The sequence below is a fragment of the Sus scrofa genome, chromosome 7 (genome assembly GCF_000003025.6).
Source record: "Sus scrofa isolate TJ Tabasco breed Duroc chromosome 7, Sscrofa11.1, whole genome shotgun sequence".
Classification (NCBI taxonomy): Eukaryota; Metazoa; Chordata; class Mammalia; order Artiodactyla; family Suidae; genus Sus; species Sus scrofa.
The window spans coordinates 14,798,148-14,820,332 of NC_010449.5; the positions used below are offsets into that span (position 1 = coordinate 14,798,148).

At 34.6% G+C, this 22,185-nt stretch overlaps 1 long non-coding RNA gene across 1 annotated transcript in view; it reads left to right on the plus strand.

The window, feature by feature from the left end:
- Window positions 1-22,185, plus strand: part of LOC106504333 — a 201,704-nt gene that overhangs the window by 102,804 nt on the left and 76,715 nt on the right. The gene's annotated exons all lie outside the window — the stretch shown is intronic.

The following is a 22,185-nucleotide window of genomic DNA, read 5'->3' on the forward strand; positions in this document are numbered from 1 at the left end:
TAAGTGGATCTTAATCTTATAGCAATGTAGGAAAGTTTCTAAAGGTGGAATCTAAACTCATTCTCTGCAGGCTCTCCCAGAGTCTGGGATATTCACCCACTACTGCCTTAAAATAATATTTGACTCGACTTTCTATCCAAAGGGATTGATTCCAACTTTGCTTAAAAGCAGAGACTACTACCAGTATGTAGCTGCTTTGAGCCTGAGTGAGGGGAAATGAAATAGCTTAAAAAGGAGCCTGTCATCTCCTTAAAACATCAGAACAAGGTGTGGCCAAAACTCAGAGCAAAGTGTGCCATTACCAGTGGTATGGGGGTAGGGGGAATTGTTGCTTAGGAGGATTTTTGCTGTCTCCTGATCAGAAGAAGAAAAAAATCTCTGTGCCTATGATATGAATTGCAGTTCTTTTCCCTCAATTTATATTTATCTCTTTATTCATAGTGTTCATTTTGTTGCTTTTGGTTGCAGAATTTTCTTTTGTTTTCCTATGTGTCTTTTACAATTTGGATTTTGAGTTGTTGGTTAAAAGTCTGTCCCCACTTCAGATTTATAAAAGAATTTTCCTACATTTCCCTATTGTTTTTAAGACTTCACTTCTTTAATGTTAAAAAAAATCCCATTTGGAATTGTTCCTAATGTTTGGTATGAAATATAGATTCAACTGTTTCAGCACTTACTGAAAAGTCCATCTTTGCTTTCACATGTGTTTTCATTTTTCTTCTTGTGGGTTTGTACATTTTTAAAAGTTTATTTCTAGAGATACTGTGTTGCTTGTTTTTGCTATTTTAAACGTTTTTCCCATTATGTGTTCTGACTGCTTTTTGTACATAATAAATTTATCGCTTTCTACTTATAAATGTTTATATCCTATTACTTCCTTGAATTCTCTCACTCTTTGTTGTGTTTTAGTTTATTATCTTGGATTTTCAAATGTACCATCATATCATTTCCACATAGTTACAGTTTAAAATATTCATTTTCTTCTGTCTTGTCTATGTTTACTAGTAATCAGTACTTTGTGGGATAGTAACAGAGGTAATGGCCTCCTTTCTTGTCTTGATCTTGATTTTAATAGGAATGTCTCTAGCCTACCTCCAATGAGCATGATGCTAACTTCTGGATTGTGATAAATATATGTTTACTGTATTTATAAGTTTTCCATCTATCCTTATTTAACAGAATGTGTTTGTGAAGAATGGCTATTTTGGCAAGTGACCTTTCATCATATATGAAAATGATTATAATTTTTCTCTAACATTATAAACTATGTATTAACTTGTTTCCTAATAATGAACCATCTTTGTACTTCTAGAATAAATTCCTCTGCTAAAATAAGTATTCTTTTAATATGCTTTTAAATTCCTTTTGGCAATGTCTAAACCTGAAGCTTTGCTGAGGATAACCTTTGATCAATGTATCTGTTGCTTCTATGGAAATAGTTGTGTTTAGATTCTTACTTCTTGATGTCATTTAGTGTAAATCATACGCTCCTTTAAAAAAATCTATTTCATCCAGGATTTTCAGGTTAGTCTTCTTAAGATTCTTTAATTTTCTCAGTTTCTATATGGTTAATTCTCCATGTACTGCTTTGTTTCTTTATTTTTAATTGCAGTTTTCTCTTTCCTGATTAAGTTAGTTGGTGATTTGATGCTTTTTTAACACAAGCAGATTTTCGTCATTGCAGATTAGAACTATCATAGTTCTAATTCTCTAGAATTAGAAAACATAGACAGTAGGGTCTCTGTCACAATTAATCACATCTGTCATTGTAACACAAAAGCAGCCCTAGGCAATATGTAGATGAATAAGTATGTTTGTGGTCCAATAAAGCTTTTTTATTGATACTGAATTTTGAAATTCATACAATTTTCACATGCCATGAACTATTTTCATTCCTTTTTTTTTTTCCCAACCATTACCTATGTTGTAAAGTACCATTCTTATTTCATAGGCCATTTAAAAAACAGACATTGGATCACCTTGCTATACAGAAGAAAACTGACAGAACACTGTAAACCAGCTATAATGGAAAAAAATAAAAATCGTTATATATATATAAAAAAAAGAAAAAACAAAAATCATTTAAAATAAAAATAAAAAAATAAAAAAACAGACATTGGGCCAGATTTGGCCTGTAAGCTATGGTTTGCTGGTCCCTATACTATCTTTAGATACATATTTCTTTACACAGTATCTATTAGTTCCCTAATATGAACAATAATAACAATTTTCCCATATTTTCTTCCTGTATTCTTCCTTCTTCCATCTTATTTTCTTTATCACTATTTTCTTCCTTATTGTTTCACTTTGTATCTTAAATAAGCCTATATTTCTGTTATGTGAATTGTTAAGCATTGACAAACTTTGACCCTCAGCTATCACAGAGGAATTAACCAAAAAATGTACCCACCTTTTTTCAGCTTTCCAGGTCTCCGGAGTATATACTATCTACATTTTTCAGATGGTACAGTGATTATTATTATTTTTTGCAACACTCTACCCAACTTTGTTCTGTCTCAATGCTGACCACCACCAGTTTTATTATCATACATGTCTCACTTACCTCTGAGTTGGCTAAAGATTATTCTCTAGTATTTTTCCTTAAAAAGAACTTAGGTTTTATGTATTTAAGACTTAAATCTTAAATGTAAATTTATCTGGTCATAGGATATGAGTCCCTTTCTTTTATTGAATGCCTTTTATATGTGGTTATACTGACTTCTGGCTTGTATATGCTTGTAGAAAAATATGTAGACTGGCTATCTTAGCTTATGTTTTTTTTTTTTTTGTCTTTCTTTTTATTAAAATATAGTTGATTTACAGGGTTATGCCAATCTCTGATGTACAGCACGGTGACCTGGTCATATCTGTCTGTCTATCTTCTTTAGAATATATATGTTCTTTTTCTCATACTATCTTCCATCATGTTCTATCCCAAGAGATTGAATTGGTTATAGTTCCTTGCGCTGTACAGTAGGATCTCATTGCTTATCCATTCCAAATGTAATAGTTTGCATCTACCAACCCAACTAGAGATTATCTTATTCTTATATGTAGCATAATCATTTTGCTTAATCACTCAAATGATCCTTTTGTTTAAATCCTGAAGTTCCAGTAACATTGGTAGCATAGTTACAGTGTTGCTCCTTCTGTTTGAGTGTTCCATGGACTTCATTGGTCCTCCCAATGTAAAAATTCAAGTCATGTTAATTTTGGAGATTTTTTCTTTAATTGTTTCTTTAAAGATAAGTTATTTTCCCTTTTGCTGCTTTGTTTGTTTCTTTAGAGATTCCAATTATATGTGTGCTGGATTATTTTTGCTCATATCTCGTTTTATCTCTAACCTTTTTCAGTTTTATTTATTTCTTCTTTACTCTTCCCGTTTCTGTCATCTACTTCCTTTACTATATTTGCCACAGTGTATATCCTGGATAGAGCTCCTTGCATTTTCTTAAATTTTATAATGATGTTTATTTTTTCCATTATAGCTGGTTTACAGTGTTCTGTCAATTTTCTACTGTACAGCAAGGTGACCCAGTTACACGTACATGTATACATTCTTTTTTCTCACATTATCATTCTCCATCGTAAGTGACTAGATGTAGTTCCCAGTGGCATTTTCATCTTTATTTGTGTGTTGATTTTGTTTTTTTGTTTTTTGTTTTTTACTTTTTCCTGAGTTCTACAAGTTAAACTTTCATCTCCTCCTGCTGTCATTCCCTCTCTTCTCCAAGTTCTGGTATTACTGCTATTTTTCCAAATTTATAAAGGATACTGCTTATTTGTTTTATTACTGGTTAATTTTGAGGTTAATTAGCCTCTATGTTACCCTTTTTCTTGTGAGTATTCATTGTGGGATGAGTTTTGATGCTGTTTTTCACTTTTTTTCATGTAGGAATTGTGTATGGTTGTTGGCTGGTTCTTTTCGTATTACTTGTCATTGACTGAATTAGATTTTCTTGGATTAGTACCTTTACAGAGTTAGGTGGAAAGAGAGGAAGATGCTACCAGAATAGCCTTTGAATTTTTACTACAGAAAGGATCTTTATTTGCTACCACAAAGATAGACAGCTCCCTACACAGGTATGGCTTATCTATGTGAATGTGTCATACCACTAATCCCTCTGATTCTCTGAGTTAAATGTAGGGAAGGGTGGGATTCTGGCAACAGCTTGTTGACTATAGTTCCAGCAGAATTTTTTTCAAACAAGATTATAATTTTTTTAAATTCAAAGTGAGCCCTTTGCATTCAAGAACTGTAATTATGCCATTTTCCTTTGAGCTCTACTTCTGTTAACCCCCTTCTCACTCTTGGTGTTTTACATTTTCACTGCCTCTCAAGAGAATTCTAACAATTTTTTCACAGCTCCAACATCCCTCGCTTTTGGGGGATCATATCTGTCTTCCAGGTTTTGTAGAAATTAGAGTTCTAGAGGTTTTTGCTGTTGTTCTTCTGTTGCTATTGTATAAGGTCCAGAAGCAAAGAGGAACTATGATGACTTTTTCAACCATATATACACAGGCATTCCATAACAGTGTGCTTTAAAATAGTTAAGCAAGAAAGGGGTGCCTATGTCTAGCTTTCAACAGATGGAGCATAAACCCTGAAAAGCAAATACAATTCTATGATGAGGCCATGAATTTGAAATCTCCAAGAATAATCCTAGACTAAAAATCTAAAAAATCAGTATAAATGATGTAAACTAATCATAGGAATTCATATAAAGAAAAAAATTGAGTGTTGAAAGGAACAATGATTGAAGGGGTTATATAGGAACAGAGATTAGAAGATTTCACTGGAGACTGGAGCGAAGTTAACTTGGGTTCTTCCCTATAATTTTGGTCTAAGAACTTTGGAAAATTCTCACTTAACACTCTGCATTACTGGTCGTTTTCCATCTACCTCAGGATATCTCAAACTGGGAAGAAAATGGAAAGAGATATGACCAGTTGAGGGAGAGGAAAAAGGTTTCAGAATTAAAAATATATATATATAAACATATTTTTTCTCTCTGTAGTCCCCCAAGCCTATGCCAGTTCCCCAGTCTCAAGCCAGGCTCCCAGAGGCATTCTGGACCAAAGTTCTTGGCACAGACAAGATTTCCAAAAGACAGAAGTGCCTTTGAGCCATATCCTGGAGCCTGAAACTAAGCCAAAACTGCTTGGACAGTGAGAGAAGTGAGGCAGCTTCAGAACATTTTGTGTCACATATTTGTTGCTGGCCTCTTTGTTTTATAATCTTTTTAAAAATTATGTTTCCCCCCTGGATACTTTAGTCTGTTTTTATTAGTCTCCTCAAGGAGTGTCATATAGAGTCTTAGGGAAGGCTGGACCCTCGTTCCTCTCCATGGCCTCCAGTGCAGCACTCTGCCTTTGCTCTCTCCACTACTGTTTACTTATAAGCTTGATTTTGGCAGCCAGTAAGTTTATTTTACATTTTACTGAAGTGTGAGGGGAAATACTGATAGAAAAACTAAACAAAATCCCTCATGAAATGGTATCACTAAATGAGCAAAGTACCTGAAAAAGTCAAACATCCGGGTGCCCAGAACTCAAAGGCTGATTTTTCTTCCCTATAAGGCACCCTCAGAATCTCTTTCTGCTCTGGATGGTGATAAGATCATCTGAAAATTAATCACTAGTGGAGAGAGGGCTGTATTCACTGTCAACCTCCACTGCAAGCCTGAGTCCCTGCCTTTCCGAGTTTCTAGTCTGTATCACCATAAGCTTTTCAGAACTGGGTGCACAAACTGCTTTGTTTTTACTTTAAAGAAATAAAAATGCTGGATCTTCTATCTAATTAAAGTGTTAATTTTTCCTATTACTGCCTCAGCTATTGGAGATTATTGAAAAATAACATAAAATAATCTCCCCCTTATATATGTAATCACATATCTCACCATAAAATATATTTTTTAAAAGGGAAATTGCAATGGCCATATGCAAAACTAAAGGTTTGGGAAGTTTGGAAAATGTAATTTTACATGATTTTTCACAGTAATTCTGTGAGAGTAGACATTAGGTGGATGTGTGGGGGGTAATTATATCTATATAATCTCCAAAAAAACACATTTTTTCATTAAATAAGTTAATATTTGAATGGTATACATCTTCATAATCATTTTGGGATAATATGACAATTTAAAACAGGAAAAGAATATAACTTAAAAGAGAAAAAACATTAGCCTATAAAGGTTATTCCCAAAAGATGTAAGAAAGGTTATTATTTGTTAAATGGAGAAGGAAGAGCAAGGATTTGGAGAGATTTTGAAAATAAAAATACAGACAAATTGGAGGGTCCTATAATTAAGGAAACTTAGTAACCCTTTGTAAGGTGATTGTGCAAAGTAAATGCCAGCTCTATTTCCAACTTTATACACCCCTGAGTAAAACTTGAATTCTTCATACAAATGCTAATATGTCTTTCTTACAATAAAAATGCCATCTATTGTTGATTAAAATATGTAGTCTGAGTTGGGTCTTCCACATTCTGGGGTGGCCCAGATATTGGCTGAAAAGTAGATAGTACGGCTGAAATTCATTTCCTTGAAACATGCAATCGAACTAGTCAGAATAACTGGATAATGGTGAGGTAAAAAACTCAACTAAAATATTAGTGGCTTATAACAACAAAAATTTCTTTCTTGCTTACATGTTTACTATAAACTGGCTGTGGGATCCATTTCACCTGTCTTCATGCTAGGTGCCAGGCTGGAAACCCTGTCACTACGTGGCATATAAGGAGTGTAGTGGGTTGATTTGGTAAGTGATTGATTCCAGGGATGGAACAGACAAATACAAGTTGAGCCTGGAGCATTACATGGTACCAAAAAGTAAGAAAATGCTTTAAAAAGGAAAAGATGTGGATATGTTGAGTGGACAAAAAGTAAACCTGAATGTGTTCCCAGTGACCAAAATGAAAGCACAGAGGACTCTGTGTATAAAATGCTTTCAAAATAAAAAGTTAAAAACAAACAAGCAAAAAAAACCTCCCCAAACTACCCTCCTAATCAAATTGTTCTATTAAAACCAACACTTAACAGTCAAGTTTATTTATAAAACTAAAGGCTTTAACTATATTAGAGTATAGCCTGGTGCTTAAGGAAAAGCCTCATCAGAAAAGTAGCTTTTGAAGTTCCTATTATGGCTCAGGGGGTTAAGGACCTGAGGTTGTCTCTCTGAAGATGCAGGTTCGATCCCTGACCTCTCTCTGTGGATTAAAGATCCAGTCTTGCCACAAGCTGTAGCACAGGTCGCATATGCAACTCAGATCCTGTGTTGCCCTGGCTGTGATGCAGCCTGTAGTTGCAGCCCCAACTCGACCCCTAGCCTGGGAACTTCCATGTGCCACAATTACGTCCCTAGGGGGTGAAAGAAAGAGAGAGAAAAAAGTAGCATTTGAGGAGCTAATGCACTGATACCATAAAGAGGCAGTCTGGAGGACACTCACCAGGTGTCAATAGTATCCTGCTGAATATTCCAAGGAGACAGTAATACTACCTAAAAATAATAATCATATTTTCTGAAGTTAAAAATTTTCTGCCAAACTCTCAGAAGGTTTTTTGTCTGTTTTACCAGTTTCATTAATTTGTTCTAATTACAAAACACTGTTAAATAATTTGGATAAACTGGGTATATCAATGGCTTCAGCTTTACTTAACAGAAATCCCAAATAAGTGGCTTAAACCATAAATAAAATTTATCATTTTACTCAGATAACCCTTCAATAGGATATTCCAGGGCCTTTTAATGTATCTCTGCCATATCGTTTTAAAATCCAAATTCTTTTCCTGTCTATCATCTTTAGGAAGTTTGCCACTCCTCATGGTTGCAAGAAGGATGTTGAAATATCAGTTTTCATACTCTCACACCAAAACATGCTAAAATCAGAATAGAGGGACTTTCATGCATCGATTTTGCCCCCTTTCTCCAGCAGCCACCCAACAAAACCTCTTTGCATTTCATTTTCAGAATTTTATTATATGCTCTTACCAAAGGCATCCTTTGCCAAGGTGAACAGAGTATTACCAGGAATGACAGATCTGTCAGATTTCACCCTTTGGGAATGGAGAGGAACCCAGAATGCCATGGAGGACATGACCACCAGGCTTCTTAATGACATTAATTTTCTCTTAGTCAAAAGAAGTAATTCTTGAGTAGGAATTCACCAGCTGCCAGAGAGGGCATTATTCTTTACTGTGGTGTATAGTCTTTGTAGGAGATCTATTGTTCCTCTGAGGAATGATACTGCTGATGGTTGAGATACTCATTAAAATATTTTTAAAGTACCATTTTATTTCTAGCATGCTGAAAATTTTTGCTGGGAACTGTTGTAGTACTACATCAAATGACTTGTTTTGGTTTTGTTTGTATGTTCATTTGTTTCTTCCAAGTGGGTATGTGTTTGCCGTTTATCTAGAAGATATTAGCTCACTGACATGCTTTATTTTATTAAGAAATTTGGTAATATTAAATCCTTCTTATTTTCTCAGAATATATCTTACTCGGGCATAGGGCTACTTGTATTTGAACTAAAACTCTTTTCTAAATCTTTGAAATACACATTTGCAAAACAGGTTTTTTGGTAATGGTTATGACAGTCATCATAAATGATTTAAAAATTCTCTGTTTTGTTCAGGACTATTTGTTCCTTAAAATTTTGAAAGATCTTTTCTACAGTATTATCAGGTCCTGGAAGCTTTAATAGGTTTTGGGTTTTGGTTTATTTTGGTTTTTCACTAGCTTAGGTGAAAGGATGATTTTGTGATTTTTTTTTCCCCGAGAAATTCATGAATTTCACCAAAACATATAAATAAAAAAGCCTAAAGGTATAAAAAGTATTATTCTTGTACTTTTCTCTCTGTGGTTATATATTTTCTCTTTGTGATTATATTTTGAATGTTTATATTTTCTCTGGACTTCCCAAAGTATTTTCCATTTTATTAAATTTTTCTAAGAACCAGTGCTTGGATATATATACTAAATCAATTGTCAAATTTCATTTCTAAAATTTCTCTTTTTTCCCTAGACTTGTTTTGTTGCACATATTTAATCCCTATCATCGAATATTTTGTTTACATATTTTCATTCTTTCTAGTATAATGTCATGTAAGGGTCAAAACTGGTGTTTGACTATATTTTTAGCCATTTGTCATAATAACATTTCTTAATCATTTTGTGATTATTTCCTAAATATTCTAAAATTGAAAATATTATCTATATTTTGTTGCTTTTTGTTAATTATAAGTTTTCAAGTAGTACAGAAATAGATAACTGTAAATAAATAAATTCTAACTTAAACCAGCTTTTCAAGGTACCAGCTGCAAATAGTCTCTTTATTCTTTCACATATTCTTTTAGGAGTTTCCATCGTGGCTCAGTGGTTTACGAATCCAACTAGGAATCATGAGGTTGTGGGTTCGATCCCTGGCCTCTCTCAGTGGGTTAAGGATCCAGCATTGCCATGAGCTGTGGTGTAGGTTGCAGACACAGCTCAGATCCCACATTGCTGTGGCTCTGGTGAAGGCCAGTGGCTATCGCTCTGATTAGATCCCTAGCCTGGGAACCTCCATATGCTGCAGGTGTGGCCCTGGGGGAAAAAAAAGGCAAAAAAACAAGTACTCTTTTAGTCAAAGAAGTATATGTTACATTAAAAAGCCTGTAAATTTTACTATTATGCTCATATCATTGCCTGAATATATAAATATTTCTCTATGATAGATTCTAAGGAGTGGGCTTCCTAGGTCAAGGGGTATATACATGTTCAATTTTGATAAGTATTCTCACATCGTGCACCACAAAAGGCTGTATCAATTCATACAATAATAGTGTATATTCATGCCTATTTTCCTACACTCTTCCCAATCTTACAATAATAGCATATATACATGCCTATTTTCCTACACTCTTCCCAATCTTAACATAGAACCAACATTTTAATTATAATTTGATCTTGGTGGTATTTAGAAGATACATTTTAATTCCTAAGAAGCTGAATTTTTTTTCTGTTATCAGTGGTAGTTGCTTAACCTTTGATGATTATTGTTCCAAATTTTCTTGGCAGCAATATGGGAATGTGATTAAAATTGGTTAAAATTTTACCTTTCAAAATTTATTGAAGTTTCCTCTGGTGTTTTATAGGTACAATATGCTATGAGTGCCTAAAAAATGAAGCATTTTCTCTCTGTAGACTAAAAATTAAAATGTGTTCTATATTAACCTATTGGTATTATATTTGAGAGTCTCTATACCTATATTTTGTATCTAGTTAATTTTTCAAAACTAATAAGTTGTTTAAAATGTTTACTACTATATTTACTTATTGTGTTCATAATAGCTTTTTTATTTAGTTAAAATTTCTGTGTATTTCTGACATTTAATTATTGATTCCTATTCTGGCTAAGAAACAAGTCAACATACTTATTATAGTTTACATATAAACAATATAGGATATTTTCTTTCTTGTGAAAAGTGGTATTTGTTAAGAAAAGAGGTCATTTGTGCAATAATTTTTGTCTCTTCAAATTATTACATCTTCTTTTCTCTATTAATAGAGTTCCATTGTTAATACAATTTGACCCTAACAGTTCACTAGGGGGAACTAAAATTCATTCTACCTATGAATTAAATTAGCACATGTATAATTCTTTAAAAGCCTCCTAGAAATATCTCTCCAGATAATTCATTGATTTATACTATTCTTATTCAAAAAATGCATGCTGTTACATGATTACACTCATAGCCAGATTTCCACAGTAATTATCCAAACCCATTTCCTCTGTGACATCTATCTATTCTACAGTCATATTGAAATACTCATCATCCAAATGTAGAATGATATAGTATATACTTATAAGCAAGTAAGTTTGGCTTCTGGCTTTCTCCCTTCAACTCAAATCTGGAGATGCCACAGCAATTTACAAAAAGTTTGACTAAATACCTTGAGGAGAAAAAAGTAAAGTGTCCATTGGGTGGAAACCAGCTTCCACTGAGAAAGCTACAGGGTACACATATGTGGCCTGGCCCGGGGAGAGCTTTCTCGTGGTGCCCTTTCCTCTCACTACTTGCATCTTCGTGCCACCCAGGAGTAATAAATGTCTACATGGTCCAGATCACGTTGTCCCCACTCCCTGAAGCTGACAATATTCTTAGATGGTAGCTCCTCTTAGATTAAAACACAGCTTGGCCAGAGGCACTAGGTGATTATGCCCACAGTCATGAGATGCCTGGGAAGGGAAAGAACCTTGGAGTATAACTATTAAAGGTCTTGTCCTCAAGTGCTCCTCCCTCCAGCCTCACTGCAGTGAATACAAGCTGAGGCCTAGGTTTTCATCATTTCTCCTAAAGCAGAAATTACTAGTCAACGCAGCTGATGATGAAGAGAGAATAGAATTTAGGTTTCTGGAGAAATAAGACTTTGAGACCTAAGGAAATCTATATAAGTAAATAATAAATTTAGGAAGTTCTACAAAAGAAAGATGATCTAATGGGAGAGAAAGAACAATAATTTAAAATACTCATGGATAGAAGAGGATATTTGGAACATGAAGTAGGAAAAAAAAGCAGCTATGAATGAAAATTAATTAGATATATTTGGTCTAAGATATATAGTTATTGAAATAATCTCAACTGATGGGCTAAGGAGCTATTTTGTTAAGCAGGAGGTTATGTCAAAGAATATTTCGTAGTACACCAGGAAAGGATAAATAGTAACAAATATAAGGGAAACAAAAAGTGTTCAACATCTACCCAGTAGGAAGGAGTCCCAGATAAATAACCAGAGAGGAAGACACATTTGGGCATAAAGTGGGAATTTTACAATTAGTGAATGATGATGTACTATCTTAGATTAATAGAGCTCAGATTAATCAAGAGGGTAGATAAGAACACAAGATATATTTGTGTGAAATTCAAAGCAGAGTTACAAAATTTTCTAAAGAGAAAAATCAGATATTTCTCAAATAAGTAAAATTTGCATTAACTATATATATACATTAATAGCAACACTGGTTGAGGAAAAAAGTTTATTTTGAGAGTGCTAAAGAAAAAAATTTTCAACTTTTAAAATTATTGTGTTTCAAGTGTATAGCATTGTAGTTCAACATCAGCATAAACCTCAGAGTGAATACCATCCTGAGTCTAATTACCATCTCTGACCCATACAGTGACCCCCCTTCACCTATTTCACCCAAACCCCTTCCTCTCTGGTTACCACTATTCTGTTCTCTGTTTCTATGAGTTTGTTTTCATTTATTTTGTTTGTTCATTGGTTTGTTTGTCTTTTTTTCTTTTTCCTTTTTTTTTTTAGGTTCTATATATAAGGGAAATCATACAGTATTTAGATTTCTCCATCTGAATTAGCAGAGTGATGTTCCATCCATGTTGCTGCAAAATGACAGGATTTTGTTCTTTTTTATAGCTGACCTGCATACGTGTGTGTATGTATATGTATGTATTAATATATACACACATATATATCTCACATCTTCTTTATCCATTCATATATCAATAAACACCACTTATGTTGTTTCCATATCTTGGCTATTGTAAAAAAAAAATGCTGCAATGTATATAGGGGTGCATATACCTTTTTAAATTAATGTTTCCATTTTCTTAGAACAAATACTTAGAAGTGAAGAGATAAAACTTTAACAAATAATTTCATATACAGCTGAATTTGCATTTTACATAAAAAAGAATTAAATATATTATCAGGCATGTAGGGTCTCAAGTACTGCTACAGGAAAATCTTCTTTGAAAGAATTATTAGAAATTGTCCTTTAGAAAGAAGAAAGATGAATTAAGAAAGAGGCAATAAAAATGGAGGAAAGGAAGAGAGGTGAACTTAGTAAGATTTGTGTTTTCTCAAATAAGCACAATTTTGTAAAAATTAGATTCATATAATTTGGTATTAAAGCCCTAGAACATAGTAACCTGACTGGGAATTGGAAGTGGTACTCGGGTTACCAATAGAAGGTGAGAGGTTGCTAACCGTCTTGATTTGTCCAGTACAATAGATAGAGCTCAGCTTCCGTATTGCTAGTGAAAAAGTAAGTATGCATTTGAATCTTAATAAATGAGGATAAAAATAGAATGTATAACTTTCAGAAAAACAGAGGAAAATCCTATCTATCCAGTGGAAAAGAGACAATGGTAAAGAGGAAAGCACAAAAAATAGAAAACAAAATAAAATGGCAGGAATAAGTCCCAGTGTAACAATAATAGTAACAAAATAGTTCATTTATACCTCGCTGTAGTCTAGAAATGATTGATGCTAACTTATAAAGAAATATTCCTAAGAGTAATATAAACTAAACCTAAATAGAGGAGGAATTAAGGCCATGACAGCAAGACCCCATCACAGGTTCAGTGTGTATGCCATGCTGGATTTGAACAGAACAATACAGAAAATTGATAACGCACACCTATTAGAGCAAGTTTATAAACTCAAATAAATGACATGACTGTTTCTTCTGAGGTGTCACCTCTCGGAATCCTGCCTGATTAATCTCTGATTCTAACTTCAGCTGTCAACTCTCCTGTCATTCACTGAGGGTTATACAGTGTTAACTACACACTATGATGCTTCAGTGTTAGTCGGGGAAGTTGCCTAATTAAAAACATTCTCTCTGTTTGCTTTAAACAGATTAAAATCTACCTCTCTGAAATATCAATGCTTTTCTATAGGCCATATCATATGATATTTTCCTTCAAAGACATGTTTATATATTATAATACAGTACCAAGGAAGAAAATTTCCAACGTCTAAAGGATCATTTCATATTTTTCTTAATCATATACACATAAGAGAGTATCACAGCAAAAACTATTCAACACACCCATTTTAACAAGTTAGACCATGACAGAAATTTAAAATCTCCATTCATACTCTAATTGCATGACTGAATAATTCATTTCACCTTTCTGAGCTTATTTCCTCATTAAAGGAAAGCGGTTAGAGTAGATGATCTTAAAGATTGCTTTCAGTTTTCGTATTTTATATTGACTTTCCCTGTCAACTTTGTTCTAATTCATTCATGCTCATAAAGTACTTTACAATATATAACCCTTTATTTCTATATTCATATTTATTATAGGAAAAAACCCAAAGATGTGAACAAATAAAATCACCCATAAATCTGATCATCTTCATATATTAAGATTGTTTTATATTTCATTCCCTCTTTCCATATTGATTTATATAACTGAAATTATATTTGCAGAAATTTTATCATGGTTCTATTTTTAATATGATAAAATAGTAATTTATATGTTACTTAAATATTTACATACTTCATTTACTATTCCATTTCATGGCTAGACCATCACTAGCTTATTCTTTCTCTTATTACTTCTCATATATTTGGTCATTATAATTGGTTCCATAATTATTCCAGTATAAATGTTGCAATGTGTATCTCTCTGCACACATATATGTTTAAAAAATTTTTCTTAGTATATATTTCTGTGTCAAATGATACAAATCATATTTTTATATATGTAATATTTATTGCACCAGTGTTCTACATGCTTAACATATATTGATTAATTTAATCCTCACATTTACGTGTTGAATAGGTACTGTTATCATCCTTGCAATATAGAGGCAGAATCTGAGGCACATTGTGAAGAGGTTAAATAATTTCCTTATGGATAGATAGGAAGTGGCAGAGTTGGAGTTCAAATACAGGTTCCAAACATGTAGGAGCACCTGTGAACAGTAGACCAGCACTGAGTGTCAGTATAGTCTTTTCAAAATAATGCATGGGGCATGCTATCACATCAATTCTCCCTTAAAATGGTAGTGTGGGCACCTTCATAGCATAGAAAGAATTTGTTTCTACTTTAGGTAAAAGAGCATACTTGCTGCATTTCTGTTTAGAAGCAATTTACTCAGTCTAGGAGACATCTAAACTATTCAGGCAGTCTACAGTTCACATGCCTACATTCCCTGTGTGATGGATAGAGAAAAACTTATAAGGATCACAAAAAGCACCTTAGGTCTCAATGAAGACATTATTTCTGGGAAAATATGTTTCTTTAAATATATTATTTGGATCTTTAGCTTTCTTTGTCAATTTGTTATTTTTAATAACTTAAAATTATAAGTCATTTAAATAAAATCTGCTCTCAGAAGGAATTAAACATTAACTGCTGTAGAAAGTATTCTTTTCTTCCTCTTTAGTTTCTTTTGGTGTAAATGGCCTGGTCAGTGGGTAAAGTTTGGTAAGCGCCCATGAACCTGGTAGTACCAAATGCAGTGTTGGATTTGCTTAAGCAAAACTCCATGGTATCATTTTTATACTTAGGCTTAATATTTAATTAGTCAAGTTTTCATCCACATTGCCTATTTTTCTACTGAATCCTGCCAAAAACATTCTGGCAGATGGTAAAATAATAAAACTGCTGGCTCTAAAATCCAAAATCTTGAAGATAATTAGAAGACTTGATACAGGTAGCATTTATTAGTCATGAAGAACTTGACAACAAGAAGAGTTTTTCAACCCACACAATTTTGAAAGGGGAAAATTCTCTTTTTGAACACTGATCAAATTATGTTTCTGTGACAAGAAGGGAGAAATGCACTTCATAAAATTTAACTGGAAAATTCCTCATTTAAGCACATCCTACACAGAGAGAAGGAAGGAGCACCTTTATAAAGGTGCTCCCATTTACAGAGCAGCAAGGGCAAATACGATCCACCTTTTGAAATTTTCCCCTGTTCTAGTTAAGCAGATTACAAGTTCATTAGTTAGAGATGAGCACCAGGAATAATCTTGGTAATCATTAGAGCAGTTGTACATGAAAGAAAATGTGCTCTCATCACTGTTTCTTCTTTCTTAGCATAAGCATCATTCTTGGGCTGGGAAGGGACTCTACCATTTGCTGAATGTAGACGCTTAAGGTTTTTTTTTAATAACGATTTTTATTTGTTTTCATTATAGCTGGTTTACAGTGTTCTGTCAATTTCTTACTGTACAGCATGGTGACTGAGTTACACATATATGTATAGATTTTTTTTCTCACATTGTCATATTCCATCATAAGTGACTAGGTATAGTTCCCAGTGTTACACAGCAGGACCTCATTGCTTATCCTTCCAAAGGCAATAGTTAGTTTGCATCCATTAACCCCAGATACCCAGTCCATCCTGCTCCCTCGCCCTCCCTCTTGGCATCCACACATCTACTCTCCAAGTCCATGATCTTCTTTTCTGTGGAAAGGTTCATTTGTGCTGTGTACTAGATTTCAGATATAACTGATATCACATGGTATTTGTCTTTCTCTTTCTGACTTACTTCACTTATTATGAGTCTCTAGTTCCATCCAGGTTGCTGCAAATGGCATTATTTTATTCTTTTTTATGACTGAGTAGTATTCCACTGAGTATCTATATCACATCTTCTTAATCCAGTCATCTGTCGATGGACATTTAAGTTGTTTCCATGTCTTGGCTATTGTGAATAGTGCTGCAGTGAACATGCGGGTACATGTGTCTTTTTCAAGGAAAATTTTTTCCAGATGTGTGCCCAAGAGTGGGATTGCTGGGTCATATGTTTATGTATAGTTCTATATACTATGTATAGTCTTCTAAGGTAACTCCATACTGTTTTCCATAGTGGTTGTACCAACTTACATTCCCACCAACAGTGCAGGAGGATTCCCTTCTCTACACCCCCTCCAGCATTTGTTATTTGTGGACTTATTAATGATGGCCATTCTTACTGGTGTGACGTGATATCTCATGATAGTTTTGGTTTGCATTTCACTAAAGATATTCCATGCTCCTGGGTTGTAAAAATTAATATTGTTATTAATGGCCATACTACCCAAAGCAGTCTACAGATTCAATTCAATCCCTATCAAATTACCCATGACATTTTTCACAGAACTAGAACAAACAATCCAAAAATGTACATGGAACCATAAAAGACCCAAAATTGCCAAAGCAATCCTGAAGAACAAAAACCGAGCAGGAGGCATAACTCTCCCAGACTTCAGGCAATATTACAAAGTCACAGTAATCAAGACAGTGTGTTACTGGTACCAAAACAGACATATGGACCAATGGAACAGAATAGAGAAACCAGAAATAAACCCAGACACCTACAGTCAATTAATCTTTGACAGAAGCTTAAGGTTTTAAGATTTTACCACTTATCTATTTCATACCCACAATTACACACATAAACTACAGTGGTGCCCCATCCATATTTTACCAAAGCCAAGTACAACTTACAGATGTGTAAGAAATCCTGCTATTAATGCTATAGAATAGGGTATAAATAGCATTGGTAATTTGCTTTGGGATTCAGAACCTAGTGTAGTTCAGGCTGCATATGCCTTGATCATAGAGGTATGCAATCTTCCTGGAGTCAAAACATTTCCAAACTGAAGGGAACTTTTGAGATCTCCAGCTGTATTTCTCATCTTTTAGAGGGGAAAAAAATTGATGCTTTGTGAAATTAAATGACTTGCACAGGCTATATCCTGAAAAGCCTCAGACTTGCATAGATAGATGTGTTGACTCCCTGTATCCTGCTCTTTCCATGCTGTTATGGCTGCAAGTTTGCATGATAAAGTATCTGCCAGATTCACCAAACCACGTGACCACAATCACATGCTGTAAATACATACAGGAATGAAAGTAACAAGGTGAAATAACATTTCAATGTGTAAATTTTTTAAAGTTAAATTCCAGAGTGCATAATATATGCCTTATTTTAGAGTCCATGTATAAGTGATAGCATATAGTATTTGTCTTTCACATTCCAACTTATCTTAGTATGATAATCTCTAGTTGCACCCATTTAGATGCAAACTATTACATGGAGAATGAATAAACAATGAAATTCTACTGTACAGCACAGGGAACTATAACCAATCTCTTGGAATAGAACATGATAGAAGATAATATGAGAAGAAGAGTATATATACATATACATACACACACACATATATATACACACGCATACATATATATATATATACACACACACACACACACACACACACATATATATATATGAATATGACTGGGTCAATTTTCTGTATAGCAGAAATTGGCACAACATTGTAAACCAACTTTAATTTTTAAAGAAGTGGATAATATATGGAAAGCCTTGAAAAGGAAGGAAGCAAGGAAGAGAAATATTTTTTCCCTGTTTTTTTCTAGCTCAAATATAATGACCTTTAAAAGAGATTTTTAGAAAAGAATGGCTGACTCTATGTATGTTATCAAAAATTGGGATTGATTATTCTGGCTTATGGAAATGGGATGATAAATTGGCAAGGAATGAAATACAGCTCTGCCGACCAGGGAAGATATTTTTCACAGAAAACTTATCAACTAGATATCCCTGGAGAGAGGGGCAGTTAAGCTCTAAAACCAAGTATCATGGCTGATAACAGATACATTTTAAAATGATAATAATAGATAGCTTTAATGTAAACATAGTCTAGAAGGTGGTAAGGAACCATTCCTTAGAAGTAGAAATCATGATAGAATATGATATAATAGCAATAGAAATATATTGGGTACTTCATTTGTGCAGACACTGTTCTAGTGCTTTACACACATGAACTCATTAATTTTTTACATGTCTGTTAAGTTGTTATGTTTATTTACCTCAGTTTATAAATATGTGACCAGACCAAGATATTCCTAGATCAAATTGCTTATCTAAGGTTACAACACTGCTGACAATATAATAGGAAACACAACTCTGGAAATCTGATTTCAGAATCCATGGTCCTAACTTCTATGCTCTATGACTTTATCCTAGTACAAAATTAATAAAATAAATAGGAAATGTATCTTTAGGGTTAGATGAGGTCATGAGAGTGGGGCCCTCATGATGAAATTAGCACCCTTGTAAGAAAAGACACCAGAGGTCCAAGTTTCTCCCCTTCTCTCTCTCTTTCTCTCTCCTTCCCTCTCGCCTTCTAAAAGCCACAAAGAAAATCCTCTTTGCTCATCACTTTTTCCTCCAACTATGCCTCAATTCTCAAATCTATATTTATGTCCAATATTTTGTGCTTTATCCTTTGCATCTTTACCTATACATCAAATTCACTGCCAAGAACACATTTGCTCTCTCTCTTCCATCTGCCTTAATTCTTCCAACTCTTCAACCCTCAGCTTAGATGTTATCTGCTCAAGTCTATACAGCCATTGCTGCTGTCATTAACATGAGCATCTTTAACATCATTATTGTAGTCCTGCCAAAGACTGACAGAGGTCCCCCAGTTTATTAGCCATTTGCTAGGAGTTCCTAATACACCATAGGATACCTTGCTTTGTCCACACTTCTTGGAAAGAGAGTGAAAGAGTTGCTTTCTAAGTAGCTAAAATTCCAACTCTTGTTTAAGTGATTTATTTTGAGAACCCCTATCTGGAAGGCATAGTGTCAGTTCCATCTTTACCTAGTTATTGCCCATGGCTTCTCCATTTGTTGTAGTTTCTTTTATAGAGACAGTTATTATATATAGATTGAATCTTCTTTCTTTGCTCAGTGCTAATAAGGTAGTGGTTTAAGATTCTTTCATGATCAGCTCTCCAACCACTCTAAGCCCTGTCACACCATTTTCCTGGGAAGATGCAATCTGTTGAATTTTTATCAGATCTTTGTTATCCAGTACCAAACAAACCACTGCTCTGGGTTGGAAGACTTCAAGATGTAAAGTAAAAAGCCAGTGGAAAAAAGATATGTCTCTCACTAAGTTTAGACTTATAACCTTGAAATCAGGAGATTTAGATGACCATGTTTTCTGAAATGGGCCAGGGAAAGAGAATATCAGTCTGCAGAAAGAGAGATAAGCCACCACGGAGAGATGAGCAAAGGTGAGACCAGGAGTGGGTTCCAGAGGAGTTTGACACTCCAGTTCTAATCTGGAGGCCCCACTGCATTGCTGCCCTTGGTTCCAAAAGACTTTCCACTATTATTTCAATATGAAGGCAACCTAGAGTTGACTTTTTGTCACTGTGACCATGAAAATGTGCTCTTATTTCATATTTATTAAAATATGACCTAGGTTTTTTGTTTTTGTTTTTGTTTTTTTTGCTTTTGTGTTTACAATTTTCCTTGCATTTACAATTCAAATATATTGCGACTTTAAAATTCCGTGTGCAGGAGTTCCCATCGCGGCTCAGTGGTTAACGAATCCAACTAGGAACCATGGGCTTGTAGGTTCAATCCCTGGCCTTGCTCAGTGGGTTGCCGTGAGCTGTGGTGTAGGTTGCAGACGCAGCTTGGATCCCGAGTTGCTATGGCTCTGGTGTAGGCCAGCGGCTACAGCTCTGATTCTACCCCTAGCCTGGGAACCTCCATATGCTGTGAGTGTGGCCCTATAAAGTTAAAAAAAAATAAATTTTGTGTGCAAAAAGATAAATTTAATATAATTTTACTTTGATTCACCTCTACTCCCTCTTTCTGATCATAATGATATAATCCGTTGGTAACAGCCAGCAACACTGACACCACTGAATTAATCTGGCTTTTAATAGTTAAATATTCTCTTTCAAAAATCACATTTTTCTTTTAAGTTTACACATACCACATTTACTGGTAATTAGATACATTTCTGTGTGTTCACTGCTATTTCGCCTTTCTTGCGTTTTAACATAGTTCATTGAATTGATCGCCAGAGTATACTGAATAAGTATTTCAAGAATTTTACATAGTGGTATGTAATTTGTATCTTTAAATAACTTGAAATGACATATGAGTGATACCATGGTAGGTATAGCGTTTGCTGTCGGTGTCCTCACGCTGTCCAACTACACCCTCAGAGTGTGTATTCAGCCTGCTTCAGACCCTTTCCAACTGTCAGAGTCTGCATCTCTGTGCCCAAGGGATTTTTCCCAATGCACTGAAAGTTATTCTTCCCTTGCCTATGCAGTAGCCTAGGAGTACCAGGGAATTAACAATGCCAGAGAGAAGCTCTCCCTCAGTGACTGATTAATATGACATAGGCTATGATGTGTATTGTATCTGTTGTGAAGTGAGCACCACAGTAAGTCAAGTAACATCAATCACCTTATATGATTACAGAATTTTGTGGGGTTTTTTTTTGACAACTTTTAAGATCTATTCTTTCTTAACATTCAAATATGAAATACGGTACTCTTAACCAGACCATGCTGTGTATTACATCCTCATGACTTATTTTGTACCTGAAAGTTTGTATCTTCTTTTGACTCCCTTCACACATTCCCTTCCCCCTACCTCATCTCTGGTAGCCAACCATCTGTTCTATGTATCTAGAGTATGAGCTTGTTTGTTTGTTTTTAGATTGCACACATAGGTGAGATAATGCAGTATTTGTCTTTTTCTGCCTGACCTATTTCACTGAGTGTAATACTCTTAGTGCTTTTTTTCTTAAGATTTGTAGATCATGAGTGGAGGGTGATAACCTGGTACCCCAGCTCAAAGGAAAGGGCAATAAAATAATGAAGGAGGGGAGTTCCCATTGGGGCGCAGTGGTTAACGAATCCAACTAGGAACCATGAGGTTGCGGGTTCGGTCCCTGCCCTTGCTCATGGGTTAATGATCAGGCGTTGCGGTGAGCTGTGGTGTAGGTTGCAGATGCGGCTCAGATCCCGTGTTGCTGTGGCTCTGGCCTAGGCCGGAGACTACAGCTCCGATTAGACCCCTAGCCTGGGAACCTCCATATGCCGTGGGAGCGGCCCAAAGAAATAGCAAAAAAAAAAAAAAAAAAAAAAAAAAAAAAAAAGACAAAAAAAATAAAAATAATGAAGGAGGAACCTAAGAGCTACACATGCCTAAAACAGGAATTTTTCTAGCTTGTTCCTTCCCTACTTCTAACTATTGAAAACAGCTGACTTTTTCTTTAATTTAATCCTTTGTTATCTTAGATTGGACAAAGCAAATTCTATTTAAAGGAGCCTTTTACATTTTCAAAGGAGAAAAAAAAAAAGGGTGAGCGTTGCATATTATATGACGAAGCTTTTTAAAAAATCTTCACAAAATATGTACATGGCAAGAGAAAAGTGTGAGGGAAAGAAGCAAATGAGCCAAGTTTCCTTATTTTGTACATAGACTCTGGACCTGAGTTCTAATCTGGAAGTACTTTCACATAACTTGGCAGGTCATTTCATTTGTTGGGTCAAAGATACTCATGATCTTCTGGAATTCTTCCTGGAGTATTTTAATGTTAGCATCTT